We start from the raw sequence: 11,931 nt of genomic DNA, 5'->3' as shown, positions 1-11,931 counted from the left end.
AGAATCCTTAATTTGAGCAGAGTCAGTGATTTCTTGTTGATTGTCCATCACTCTGGAGATTCTGGATTTCAACCTTTTCTTCTTGACAGAGGCGTGAAAGAATTTGGTGTTCCTTTCTCCCGCTTCAAGCCATTTGCAGTTGCTTTTCTGCCTCCAAAACTCAGACTCAAGTTTTAGAGCATGAACCAGAGCAGCATTTTGTCTGTTTAGGTTGGTCAAATTGGCTTCGGAAGGCAGCTGTAAAGAAAGGCCTTCAAAGCTCATTTACTGCATACATTTGGAATTATCACGAATTACATGTGCACCCTCTACTTCTAAAAACAAGTGCAGATCATCATTGGGATTCTTACTTCTTATCCTCTTTAAATGGTTGACCTACAATCATATAACAATCTGAAATGAGGGCCACCACCAATCATACAATCATTGGCTGACATTCAAAATGTTAAGTGTCTTCCATTTAGTACCCATGTCTAATCATACCTTTCACATATGTTTCTATATGCAAGTTTTGTCTTTTTTTTAATACTTATATATTTTTAGTTTTAAAGACATTTTATATAAATGGTATGATTATACAGTCCTTCATTGAAATTTGATGTAATTATAAATAAAATATGTGTAGTTTGAAAAATTACATTTATTAACAATATCTTTTATTTTCATCCAATAATTTAATCCCTCTACTAGTCAAAATTCATAGAATTTTCTTATATATTAGTAAAAGATATTGGAATGGAAAACTATATTTATCCGTGAATGATTTACTACTTATTGCAGGTCAAATAATTTTTTCCTAGCAAAACAACCTTTATAAGGGTGAAGATATAGCTCCTCATATGCATTAGCGTGCATGAAGATATATAAGAGCAGTTTAAATAGAAAAAATTATTTGACCTACAATAAATCGGTAATAAGTCAATCAAAGGTAAATATGGATTTTCATTCAATTTTGTTTTGCTAATATCAGCACATTTGGTGAATTTTGACTAACGGGAAGAACTATTTGTTAGATGAAATTAAAATCGGAAGTACTAGATGCAACTTTCAGATCACATAGAGTCTATGTATAATTATACCAAACTTAAGGAAAAGGCGGTCTAATTATCCCTAAATAACTACCTATTAATACTATATTGTAAAATATATTAGAATTGTGTTCAATGAATATCTTATTTTTTGAATTCTATAAAATAATCTGATAATTTAACTCATATTTTTACTAAAGTGATGATTAATAAATGATTTAGTATTTTTTATGTTGTTGTATGCATTGAGATATAATACTACTTGTTCTTCTATTTTATTTTACATAGTTAACAAAATAATAATTTAAATTGCTATAGCAGTATCTTAATTATTTCATAATCAGTTTGGTTTTATTTTTAGAAAATTATCTTTTCAATTGCATATATATATATATATATATATTATTAAACAATTTTGTTATATAATTGATTCAGAACAAAAAACATTTGTAAGATAATCTTCTTTACAGTAATGAAAAATTTCAAGAAATACTGAATATTTTTATATGTTTTATACTTTATTAATGAAATATGTAAATTAGCATGTTATGTATAAATATTTACATAATTTAATTTGTGTCTTTGCACATCTTTGCTAACTAAATTAATCTATTTTGTATAATTAGCATACGTAAGAAGTTTTTAAAATTTTATAATTTGTAATAATTGATTAGTAAAAATATTTAAATATTATTATACATTCAATTTCATATTAATTTCCATTATACTTTCATAATTTATTAACTAGTTTTGATTAAAAAAAATGTATATATATAAAAAAATTATGATTAAACATAAGGTAAATCTTTCTTTTGTTTGTGTAATATGTTTAATAAATATTCTTAAATACATTAATGTTTTGAAGTTATCTTCCCAATCAAAATTTTAAATTATTTTAATAAACAACCTTGAGTTCGAACTTAGTTTTTCATTTTCAAGTTGTGTCAAGCCCAAACTTGTTTTTGAATCTTAAAATTTTGTCGAAGTCATACCCTTACAATTACCCAAAAGAAAATAGAAAACAAGAAGCCAATGCTTTATATTACCCAACACAACTGAACTACATTTTCTATTATAAATCTTGTTGCATCTTCTATTTTATTTGACATATACATATTACGTGTATAAAGATTATGTTATTAATTTTATCTAAGAAAAAGATTTTATCCCCGTCAAAATATATATGTGAAACTAAATAGAAGATGCAACAGGAGTAGAAAATCCAATGTGAACACAACCTGAAAAAACCGCATAATGATGTGGCAAAAGTAATAAAACATATAATTAAGAAGCATTAGATGTTTATAGTGTAGGACTCCTCTAGGAGTGTCAATGGCCGATTAGGACGATGAATTTTACTTTGGCGCTTTCCCCATCGCCAAAAACACTAGAAGTACACTGGTGCAAGAAATTCTCTGGCAATCTCTTCCTGTCAGTGATCTTCATTTTTAGCTAATACCAACATAGTACAATTATGGGAAAATAAACTTTTTCTTCATTCTTTACTATTACCAGTTACACCAGAGGATGTCAAACAGGCGGTTTTTGACATTGCAGAGGATAAGGCACCAGGTCCGGATGGGTATTCATCGGGTTTTTTCAAGGCTGCATAGCCTATAGTGGGGCAGGAGGTGACAACGGCAGTGATGGATTTTTTAATACAAGCCGACTCCTAAAGCAGATCAATACCACCCTTTTGGCGCTTATACCAAAGGTACATGCCCCTATGACTGTTAGTAATTTTCGACATATATCTTGCTGTAATGTGTTGTACAAAATTATTGCTAAGATCGTAGTCCAACGGTTAAGTGTGATACTGGACAAACTTATTAGTCCGGGGCAAGCGGCATTTGTACCTGGAAGAAGCATTGGCGATAATATTATGCTGGCACAGGAGCTCTTTACGGGATACAACCAGTCCCGTTTACCACCCAGGTGTGCCTTAAAAGTGGACATTTGGAAAGCTTATGACACGGTGGAATGGGACTTCAGGATTGCTGTGATGGAGTTATTTGGGTTCCCTTCTACCTTTGTTAAGTGGATTGAGGTATGTGTTACTATACCCACATTTTCTATTGGGCTGAATGGAAAACCTCATGGCTTCTTTCCGGGGGCTACGGGACTTCGACAGGGTGACCCTGTATCGCCCTACCTATTCGTGCTTGTAATGGAGGTTCTACAACTGGGATTATTGCAACTGATTGACCAGGATGAGTTATTTTCCTTCCATTGGAAATGTGACACAGCCAGAGTTTTTCAGTTGGGGTTTGCAGATGATGTATTGTTATTCTGCCATGCTGATATGGACTCAATTAGAGTCTTTAAGACAGGACTCAATCGGTTTGCTGAATGGTCGGGGCTCAGGCTGAATGAAGATAAAAGTCACCTTATTATCTCACGATCAGCACAAGGATTGCTTGAGGAGATGATGACAGTACTTGGTTTTCAAGAAGGGGTCTTACCGATGAAGTACTTGGGATTACCGCTTTTATCTTCTCGATTAACTATTTCGGATTGTCGCCCATTATTATTAAAAATAGATAAACGTATTGCTGGTTGGGAGGGTATTTCTCTGTCTTATGCAGGCAGGGTACAAATTATAAAATCTGTACTCATGGCGCTGAGTTTATACTGGGCATCGGCATTCATTCTACCGAAGAAAGTTATTAATGAAATTGAGAAACGGCTGCGAACTTTCTTGTGGAAGGGGACGACAACCAATGGCTTCCCCAAGGTTGCATGGAAAGATCTTTGCCGATCGAAGGATGAGGGAGGATTGGGATTAAAGGATATTTGTAGTCTGAATCGTACATTAATGACAAAGAAACTCTGTGATGTCATCAGATGCGACAGGACTTCGATTTGGGTTGAATGGCTTTACCAGGGACGGTTACGAGAAACTTCCATCTGGACAATTGGGGAACGGGGCGGATCATAGGGATGGCGAAAAATTCTCCGATTACGGAATTTCCTCCGGACTATGGTGGACTATCAGATTGGTGATGGGAGAAAATTCTACTTGTGGCAGGACCCGTGGCATCAACTTGGACCTCTAAGCATCACATTCCCACGAGGACCAAGATTACTCGGTTTAGAGGAGTCCTCTAGACTTCGTGCGATGATTCAAGGAGGAGATTGGCATTGGCCGCCCATTACAGACTTTGAATGCTTAGAAATCACACATACCTTACCTCCTATACATGGAGGGGAGGACCGTATTATTTGGAGGTTCGAGCATGGGCAACCTACAACCCAGGCGCTATATAGATTATTTGACCCACCAGGACCGAAAGTAGACTGGTCTTCACTACTTTCGGGATCTCTCAAGATTCCACGACATCTATTTATCTTATGGCTTGCTATCCAATACAAGTTGGCCACGACGGACAAACCATGGCTTGCTCATCTTGGACCCTGTGCTTTATGTGACGAAGGAGCGATAGAAATACATGGACACTTATTCTTTCAGTGCAGATTTAGTCGACAGTGTCTCACAGCAATTCGGAGAGAGATACGGTTTCCTTGGCCCAATGGTGACTGGACTATGGACATTAGATGGGCTTCACGGAAATGGAGGGGTAAACACATTATTAATATGTCTTATCGTGCATTATTAGCAGCATGCGTTTACCACATTTGGAAGGAAAGAAATCTTAGACGATTCGAGCACACCGAGAGAACACCCAATATCATGGCACTACTGATAGTCGAGGACATCAGACAACGGATTCTCAGCATTTCATTACCTAGATTAGTCAGTACTCGAGCTTTATATAGACTATGGCGTATCCCTTGGTCTGTCGAGGGAGAAACCAACTGATCATCGTATTGTTGTACTGTACCATTATTTTACTTAATGAAACTTACATTTACCAAAAAAAAAGAAAAATTTTTTTTCTTCCCATAAAATAAAGTCGTCCGCCTTTGGTCCCATTGGTTATGGGACTATCACTTTTGATCGCTAACTTTCAAAATTTAGCAGTTTTAGTCTCATGACTCCTTCCATTAAATAATTAACGAGAAACACTACGTGATAGTTAAGTGCATGGGAACAAAAGTGTTGTATTTTTAAGTTCAGACTAAAGTGAGAGTCATGTAACCAAGGGACCAAAAGTGTAAAGGCCCAACGACCACAGGTTTTCATTAAAATATCTAACAAAATGGTGTAATGAGACCAAAAGTGTTACTTTTCATAAGTTACAGAGACAAAAGTGATAATTCCATAGCTAATGGGACAAAAAGTAGAAAGACCCTAAATTACGATATGAAAAATATTATTTTTCCAACATAGTACAAGTCACAAAAGAGTCAAAGGAATAGTAGAATACTAAATGGTTAAAAATAATAGCTTACTGGACGAAACATGCTATTTTCCCGACACAATACAAGTAACAAGAATAACAACAGCAACAACTAAAATGTTAAATGGTTAAAATTACTAAAAAAAAGAACACACTTCACATGAAGAACAATAGTGTACTCCCATAAGAGTAAATAATATTGGACACAAGCTAATCATGTGCAGAGGGCAAAAAAATACAATTACATACAAAAACAAGCAGATTTTACAATAAGAAAAGTTCCAATTGATAGCTTAGTGAACTAATAAGGTTGATTTTTTTGTTATCGGTTCTTCTCTGACATAGAGGGAGATTAAATTTCCTAGTGCAGTTGTTATTACAAATTCTATTACATTCAAGTATACACGACATGTGTACAAAATCCTTCCTTAGATTAATCACGTAATCTTTATATTAAGGTGTGTATGTATGTTATGGAATAAAAACTACAACATGAATTATAATAGAAAATTCAATCTGTATAAAAGGACAAAACAACTGATAAGATTATGAGAGCCTAACTTCAATCAATTCAAAATACTTATATACCTTAAAAGTATGAAATGGTTTAAGCTTCTGAACACAAAACCTTTTAACTTTGGCATGATCCACTAAATCAAAACATACATCCTTTCCAATCTGCCTTGCAAAATCTTCATCAGTCACAACCTAAAGACATCACCATCTTTCTCTAATTAAAAATCTGCTTAAAATGGAGACAATGAAATAGTAAAACAGTTACTATGTAAAAGAACTATTAATATAAATTAACTTTACAATCATGTACATATCAGCTTCTGCTTTTTTTTTTCTTCTTTTGTTCTTTCTCTTTTTGCTCCCTCTTCAACCTCTGCTACACGAACAAAAAATATTACTATTGCGAAATATATAGAAAGAGAATAACAGGGTGTTTGGCTAAGCTTACAAGCTCTTGAGAACCATTTAGTAATTTTTTTTTTTTTTTTTGTGAAGAGCTCATGAAATACTAAGTATGATGTTTTGGATCTTATAAGCTCTTTATGAAAAGGTTAACTTCACCTATCTTTTTTTTAGAATATCTTATAAGTTCTTCAAATAATGTCCAGAAAACAAAAACACACTCATTATTTTGTTTGTATTTCAGCTTTAACCTTCATATAACTTACATCCCCCCAAAACAAAATTATCTATTTGTATAATTTTAAATTTTAAGAGTTTGATGAATTTTTGGTTATTGTTTCAATATAAAAAGCTTAGGGTAAATTATATTTTGCTATCCGAGCTACGCCTATTTTTACACTTCGCTATAGAATTTTTTTTTTTGTGTCAACTTACCATATCAACTTTGCGAAATTAGTACTTGCTTATATGATCGTCCTTTTATTGATTTTATGCCGGAAGAACATTGCATGTTGTGCATATGTAAAAAATATCACATCACATAACCTTTAAACATCACATGCGCACTGCATGTGATTTTTTTTTGATAAAAAACTTGGTTGAGAAATAGTTATAAATGAAAAAGTGTAAAATTTTAAGTTAAGATGGTAAGTTGATAGAAATAAAGTTTAGATGCCAATGTTTAAAAACGGCCATAGTGCAAATGACAAAATATAATTAATCTAAAAGCTTATTATGTTTAACACTCTAATGTTATACAAGCTCAAGCGTCATATTTATCCAAATAATTTAAGAACTTATTTTTAAAATAAGAATAAATATCTATAAAATCTTAAAATATCTTATAAGATCTAGAAGCATAAGATGTTTCAATTACACTTAGCCAAACACCCTCTAAGTTTCTTTTATAAAAACAAAAATTACTTGAGCTGATTTTTTATCAAACCTTAAGATGCTGAGAAACATCTCTGTCATCAATGTCGCACAGTATTTTATCCTTGTTACTTTCACGTATGTACACCAGTATATAGGCATTAGAGTGCCTCATAAACTTGAGCGCGGCATTATCTGGATTTGTCGTCATTACATGCTGCCAAGACATAAATGAGAAGGTAAGTAAGTATCAACAAGTTTTAACAAAAGCAGGAAAAATGAAAGGAAAACTTACTTCTTCTTCACCTTCATAAAGCTCGTCTAAAGCATTTATTATGTCTTCTTTTGTCACTCGTTCATCATCGAATTTATACTTGAAACCATTCAGAATGATTTTCTTTATGTAGTTTGCAACAAGAGATCTACATGTAATCTATTCCTAAAAGCAGAAAACTTGCATTTTTACGTCTCGAGAAAATAGAAATTTTGGTCCCATATGTTTGGGCCTTTTCCAAATAGTCCCATTTCTTGTGATTCTCTCACATTGCATCCCATAAATTCAAAATTTTCTCATTTTTAGTCCTCATTGTACTTTTTCGTCAAATAATTAATGGAACCATTAGAAGGTTTTTAAGGGGGATTATGAGGGTTCCATTAATTATTGGACGAAAAATGTACTCAAGGACTAAAAGTAAGAAAATTTTCAACTTATGGGATACAATGTGAGAAAATTTTAATAAATGGGACTAAAGTGAAACAGGCCCTAACATATGGGACCAAAAATGCAACTTTTCCTTACGTCTCACAAGTTACTCTTTGGCAATATTTGGTCCCATTTTTGCAATTTGCATGCCAAGCCTTAATTCTAATATAATTCATAAAAAAATTAATAGTGTACCAAAATCGCAAAGAGGCTTACTTGTAGGACGTGATATCAATTTTTTTCCTAAAAAGCATTAGAATAAAAACATAGTGTGTCAAATGAAGCTAGTTATGTTTAAGCTTCTCAGACAATACAAAGCTAAAGAACTTTTAGAAATACAGGTATGCAATTTTTTATGGGTTAAATTCCATAGCTAACTCAATACCACTGGTTGGATAGAGTTGGCTTTATGAGAGCATAATAGTGTCCGCCGTGCACACCACCACTATGGACAAAAAGAATGAAAATAGTCAGAATGAAAATGTAACCTAAAGTTTTGCAAGTGTGAAAAATAAGAAAATTTATAGATGTTGCAATTTGAATAAGAAAGTAATCCTGCAACCACCACTATGGACAAAAAGAATGAAAATAGTCAGAATGAAAATGTAACCTAAAGTTTTGCAAGTGTGAAAAATAAGAAAATTTATAGATGTTGCAATTTGAATAAGAAAGTAATCCCAATGGTCAATTTTCACTGGAACAAAATTTCAGTCCTATATTTTTTGAATTTTGGCATTTTAGTTCTTTATCTTTCTAGATTTGCAAAATAGGTCCCACGCTTTCAATTTTTTTACAATTTTGGTCCATACCAATGGGAGCCAAAGTCCAAATTAAAGAAGAAGCATGTGTGAGGAATATGTTTTTCTCCGCCAACATTTATAAACCTCGGGGATTGAAGGACTAGAGTTGAAAAAATTTACAAGTTTACATAACAACACTGAAAAAATAAATGGCTAAACCATTATAATGCAAAAGATACAGGATGAAAATTGCATTTTAAGCTAAATAAAGTATAAAGACAGGATTTACCATTACAGAAATTGCAGGTGTTAAAGCCAAAAATAATAAAAGAAAAAGAATTCTACTTGCCGAACAAATTAAAATGGGATGGTGGAAACATCCATTTACTAACCTGTGAAGTGTAAAGAGGTTGCGCACTCTTCTATTAGCTTCAGGTGACAAGCATCTTACATTATCTCCATCCAGATCAAGTTCAAGAGGAAACTCATAGCGGTCATTTATTCACATGTCATCAACATCAAATAAAAAATCATTCATATTACAAGAAATCCAACTTGGATATGACTATTAATGCACCGATTAGTCAAAGCTTCAATAGGTAGTCGGAACTCCCGTTGTGGCACATAATTTATTTTATTTTATTTATTTTGTTTAGTCAGACAAATCCCCTTTTTCAAAACCCAAAAAGACATCCCCTTAGCATTTTCCGTCCAAATTTGGGGACTCTGATTGCTAGAGTCTTGAAATTGCACAAATAATAATAGTTAATATCACTAAATTACCACCTCCATATTTCGGTGTCGTAAAAGTGCGATTCTCTAACATGAAGACAAAAATTTTAATTTAGGCTATGGGATGTTAGTCATTAGTCTTGGTACGACATACCCAAGAAATAAAATTGACTATCATAAGAAGGCTATTTTTTATTATATTTGCTTCTAGTAAGAGAAAACTTATCTAACTTGCAATCTTGACAGTAATATATGTTATAGAACAAGAAGAAAGCTATTTTCTAACCAATCATCTTAAGCTGCACACAGAAAGAGGTAAGACTTAGCCAATTTGTACACTTTTTGCTCTAATCTTTACATTGTATTCGCCAGTACAATATGATAACAAAATCTTGCAAATCATGCATCTCATAAGTTGGAAGAGAAGTTTAACTACTAATCTTTACCATACCATCCCGAACAAACTCGTATTCAAACCGTTTTAAGTGAAGCTGGAGCATTGGTGGAAAGTCAGTAAACAAGATCCCTTTCTTAGCATCCTGAAAAAAGAAAATCATCAATCCTAAGGTGGTCCTTTGACAAGACTCAAATAATATGCTAAGGAATAAAAGTCTAAAAAAAACAAGCATGTCCTCCTGACAAAAGACTCATCTAACTGACACTCAAACATCAATACGCTAGTGAGAGAAAAGGTTAAAATGATCATTATATTTAGGATAAATTTCAATGACCTCTTAACATTTTTCAAATTATAAATACCATTGTTGTTTGAAAAATTAGTATCCCTGGTGTTTGATAAATTTATGTAATCCTTGGATGGAGGCTGGAAAAATATCTACTTTTCCCTTTTTGACAAATATTTCATAGTCCATAAGAGTATTTTGATCTAAGCACTATAAAAAAATTGATGGAAATCTAATGAGGTCTAACGAAATATGTTAATTATTTGGTAGACGTTAAAATCAGGTGGTATTCATAAATTTTCAAATAAGAAGGAGGTAATTTTAATTTTGTAAAACATTAGGAGAGCCCTTTATAATTACTTACCTTTATATATTTAACTAAACTAGCAAGCAAATTAAGTCATCCTACTCACCTACAAACCATATGGCCCAGCACGATATCTGTTATATACTTATCAAACGAAGCATAGACATCATGACATCCCTTTACATAAAGCTGAAATCTATCGCATAGAGGACACAAAAAATTATAAAATGAATTTAAAGTCTAAGGGCTAAATAGATTAACTACAAGTACCACAGATGCATTCAAGGTAGTTCTTGTGGTGCCCTTCAAATAAGTGTTGTATAGCACCTTCCACAACAGTTCTCTAATAATGGTAAGAGGATAACAATTAGTTAAGAAGAATTCAAAAGTTTTTAAAAAAATTGGCAGTAGTAGTATTCTATTTCTAGTGGACCTTCATTTTTTCTTTAAGATTCTCACATAGGATTCTGTTGAGTTCGTGTACATCATGTTGCAGGAAAGCATCATGTGTATCCCACCCAAAGGATCTTGTCAAATCTTTTGTTGCAACACTATTTTCACTGTGAAGAAGGAATAACAAATGCTTGTTAGAGAATTATACATATACTATGAGATCCACAAAAATGAAACGAAATCTTAGTATATATATAGGGTACCTGCTCAACATATAAGCTTAATTACATCTGTACATATAAAAGGAAAATTCTCATGATTAGACATTCAGCTTTGCATCAATTAGGGTAAAGATGAGATTCCAGCCCATATAATCGATAGCAAAATCACTATGTTGCAAAGGATGATAATTGCTTCTCGTCTGACCAAATTAATTGAAGCATTTAGACATTACAATTGTCTTGAGTACCTTTTCTAATTGAGTTGCTGCTATGAAATTGATTCACAACAGTCAAACTGATGTGTCCATATCTGCTCCAACCATATGGTAAATTAGCTGAGTCAATAAATCCCACATACATGGATAGAAAATCAACATTGTTTCCTCTCGAAAAAATGAGCAGCCTCCTGACATGTATAAAGCAAAATATTAATTTCTAATACTATTACAAGTGTCGAAAGTTGTACAAACCATCAACTATATATTAATCTCTCAATTCATATATTAGATAGAAAATTACCATGTAACATCACTAAGTTCATATGTGCTGGAATAGAGTTTTGTCATACTCAACCTTCAAAAGTCTTTAATCCTCCAAGTAATCTTAACCAATTGAGCATCCTCCACTGGTTGATTTTGCATGGAATTACTTGTTCCTCCATGTACTACAAAAAAAGTTTCATTAAACACTAAATTATAAGTAAGGTTTTGACATTAAAATAATATTTGCTCACATTAATAGTTTCATTAAATACTGCATAATAAGTAAGATTTTAATATTAAAATAGTATTTGCTCCCACTTATTATTTCATTAAATACTGAATTACATGTACGATTTTAACATTAAAACAATATTTTTTCACTTATTGTTTCATTAAATACTACATGATTTTAAAATTAAAATAGCATTTGCTCCTAGTTTTTGTTTCATTAAATGCTGCAAAAGAACATATAACAAAGATATTCAAAACAATATCATCTGCTGCATTCCAACTCTTCAAGAACATCTATGATATAAGATTTATTAACATT

The 11,931-nt window shown here is 32.5% G+C and overlaps 1 pseudogene; it reads right to left on the bottom strand.

Moving 5' to 3' along the window:
* Positions 1 to 10,952, bottom strand: part of LOC105162791 — a 19,895-nt pseudogene extending 8,943 nt beyond the window's left edge.

This window comes from Sesamum indicum, linkage group LG5 (assembly GCF_000512975.1).
Source record: "Sesamum indicum cultivar Zhongzhi No. 13 linkage group LG5, S_indicum_v1.0, whole genome shotgun sequence".
Taxonomy (NCBI): Eukaryota; Viridiplantae; Streptophyta; class Magnoliopsida; order Lamiales; family Pedaliaceae; genus Sesamum; species Sesamum indicum.
This window is presented reverse-complemented; position numbering and strand designations above follow the sequence as displayed.